Source organism: Crocuta crocuta, unplaced genomic scaffold, assembly GCF_008692635.1.
Source record: "Crocuta crocuta isolate KB4526 unplaced genomic scaffold, BGI_CrCroc_1.0 scaffold486, whole genome shotgun sequence".
NCBI lineage: Eukaryota > Metazoa > Chordata > Mammalia > Carnivora > Hyaenidae > Crocuta > Crocuta crocuta.
The window spans coordinates 686,966-690,581 of record NW_027529794.1 but is presented as its reverse complement, the minus strand read 5'-3'; the positions used below and the strand labels follow the sequence as shown (position 1 = coordinate 690,581).

The 3,616-nt window shown below is 33.8% G+C and overlaps 1 protein-coding gene across 1 annotated transcript in view; it reads left to right on the top strand.

The window, feature by feature from the left end:
* IL1RAPL1 (interleukin 1 receptor accessory protein like 1) overlaps positions 1–3,616 on the top strand; it is a 639,823-nt gene that overhangs the window by 191,215 nt on the left and 444,992 nt on the right. The gene's annotated exons all lie outside the window — the stretch shown is intronic.

The window sequence follows — 3,616 nt, the reverse complement described above, 5'->3', positions numbered from 1 at the left end:
AAAAATATATAGTGTATTTTTTAATATTTTAATAATCCACCCAGAGGAAAAATATCCGTCAGTGCTTCTGGAGTGACCTTAGAAAACAGAGAATGTGTGTGCACTTATAGGGTAAAATAATTTTTTTTAATACAGCAAAATGAGGGACCCTCTTAAGTTTAAGATAATATGTTTTGAAATATATGTTATTAGGTTTAGTCAGTACTTCTCAGTAGTACTATGCCTTTTGTCAAAAAGACAATGCCAAGATGGTTGATGTACTGTTAAAATTAGACATGTCGATTTACCTGGTTTTTTGAACGCTGTTATGTGTGATGGTTCCTATACAAGGTAAACTTAATGAGTTTTCTAAATCTGTTCCTCTCAATATCTAATCTAACTAGTACCTTAAGGAGGATATCTATATTGTGTCTCTTCAGTAAAATCCCTGTAGATGAGCTTAAGATAGCCATATGGCTCTAAACTTACTAAATGCAGAAAATTTAACTTAGCTTTACTTCTTTCGTTCTTAGAAAAACAATCTTCATTTTGTTGATTAACTTTCATTTAAATGCTTATTTTATACTGTCTTTATTTGGACTATGCTTCATTAAGCCTCAATTTCCATTTAATTTTGCTTGTGTCTTATTGCTCGACTTCCTGTGTCTCAGTTCACTAATGAAATGTTTTCTAACCTGTGAAAATTCTGAAGAGCTCAAAGGCTAACAAAAGTACATTTCAGGTTTCTAGAAGAAAAATTGAGGTCTTCTGGTTCTATGGTACACTACAAAACATAAACACTGTTCTTACTTTATAATCCTTGAGTTTCAATTCCAAGTTCCCAGATGTTAAATCTACCTGATAATGACATCAATTTCAAGTACCTTGTTATTTCTCTTTATATCCTGTTTTCCCTGGTTATTCCTTGTGTCAAGATCTGGTCTTGACATTTCCAAGTTCAGTTTGAAAATATGACTGAAGTTTACTATCATTTGTTAAAGGTGAACATCCAACATCATCTATGCCTAGGACTCTTTTACTGACCCCAAAATAGGGATTGCAGTGCATTAGCAGTAAGGTATGGCAGGCCACTGGCCCAGTGGTCACTGTTCCCTATTTCCCCCTAGTTCTGGCATGTTTACAGACTTGAGTTGTTAGTTCTGATTTAGAGCCCTGGTACAGGTTCTCAAAATCACCAATCATTGCCTAAATTCAACCATGGTTTAGAGTCTAGTTCTTATGCCCAACACACATGATTATGTCATTTAAATTGAAAGATACACTATTGCTCTCAATCTGCCTCTCCTTTCTCCCTCTCCCTTTCTCTTTTTCTCTTTCTCTTTCTCTGTCTGTCTCTTCCTTCTCCTCTTCCCCCTCCCATACTCCTATCTCTTTCTCTGCCTGAACAACCTGGCCCTTGATTTCCATGTCTGCTCTTTATGATAAATTAAGATTCTTTTTTCCTGCAGTCTGTAACTAGGCAGATCTGATGGCCTCCTATTGGTGAACATCCAGCGAGATTTGCAGTTGATATTACCCCAGCGGTGACCATGCATAATCTTTATTTGACTTTCATTAGAAACTATATTTTAATATACTCTACTTACTGTAGATAACAAATTTCATATATTTATTGCTGATGTAAATAAAAGCCCATTCAAAGTTTCTTAATTTACCTTTTATCTGTGTATAAGGTAGCTTCCAATTAAAATCTCCATATTTTAATGAAGTTAAATCACATAGTTTATACTAACACTTAGCTGTCATTCATTTCATTGCAGATCTCTCCATTTTTATTAATTCACTCATGAAACTTTTATTGAGGAATGCCAAGTGAAATTTTCACTGACATGACCACAGAAAGGAGGAGGCACTGGTACAAAGTCCTGATCCTCTGGAAGCTTACAATCTAATGGGTGAAACAGACTGGACCTAACTCTCCTAACTTGTCAGTGACTAGAAATACAAATAATAGTACATTTTAAAATGAAATCTGGAGGCACCTGTGTGACTTAGTCAGTTAAACATCCGACTTCGGCTCAGGTCATGATCTCACAGGTCGTGAGTTCAAGCCCCACGTTGGGCTCTCTGCTGTCAGCGCAAAGCCTATTCCAGATCCTCCATCTCCCTCTCTCTCTCTGCTCCTTCCCAGTAGTGATCTCTCTCTCTCTCTCTCTCTCTCTCTCTCTCTCTCTCAAAAATAAATAACCATTAAAAAAATGAAATCTGGTTTTCATAAGGCTTGGGAAATATTTATACTTTGAAACAGCAAACCCTCTAATAATCCAGGCTCATAGGACATGAAACAACATAGTCCTAATAATGTGAGTCATTTTAATGTGCTCTCCCTATTTAAAGCTAAATTATGTATTACGATCATAAATTTCATAATTTCATTACCCAGTTTCTTCATGATTTTCAGAAAAAAACCTTGCAAGCCTCTTGACTTATTTACAACTTATTTGTCAGTTAGATGTAGAATATCCTGTACTGTGATCACCGTAATGTAGGATTTTATATTTGCTTTTAAAAACCATTTACAGTGAATTTTTCCTTAACATTTTTTCTTAACGATAGTCATTTTGTCACAATTTTTCACAAGTCTGTGTTTCTCACACTTGGAGCCCCTTATGCTTCAACCATACCTTCCACATGAGTATATTTCTCTGTTCATTTTTAAGAGCTCTCCATATGCTAAATAACATCTTTCCTCGAATATTAAGTCTTTCGCTTTTCTACTTAATCTTTTTCTGGTGTGTGTGTATGTGTGTGTATGTGTGTGTGTGTGTGTGTGTGTGTGTGTGACCCAGTCTTTAATCTGAATAAAGGTTCCAATGAAGCACAAACATAAATTCCAAGTTATTTAAAAAATTACCTTTAATTTTTTTATCATATCTTTATTTTAGTTCTCATTTGCAATATTTATTTATCATGTTAGATTTTTACATTTTCCCTCACATAGGCTACTCTTAAATGTAAGCTTGTACCTGATCATCAATTATTTCACACACCTTTTGCTGCCGTACTGTTAGAGATCACTTTAGGCAAATAAATATTTGAAGCTGCCTTGTTCTTTTTCATAGTTAGAGTATAAAAGTTTCTTTTTGGGCTACAACATATTTCTAGAAGTTTGGCAATAGCACTCAAGTGAGTAGGAGGAAAAACATGACAAAAATCCTAAGAAATACATTAGGCATCACCATCAAGTATAGATTAACACTGGATCAGAAGCAGAATAACACTAACATTTGATAAAGCTTTTTTTTGGGATTTTATATTTGCTTTTCCTGTTTGTCTATTTTTGTCCTGTTTACTTTTTTTTTTTTTTTTAGCTCTTAGTTTTATAGACATTTCTAGTTTAGCCTATATCATATCATTCATGGATTTCTAACATCTTTAAAACACCATTTAAGTTTATTTTGCTCATTAAGAGCTGCTACTTCCTAACTTAATGAGAAGATTGAAGGAAGAATAGGTGTTGTTAGTAATTAATTTTCTTGCATGTGGCAGCTACATAGCAACTAATTATTTTTCAAGGGATTTTTTTCACCATTATTTTGTTAAAAATATTTCACTCTACTATTTTTTAGCATTGTCAGTTTTCTGACATTGATATAGCTATTAATTTATTTATAAA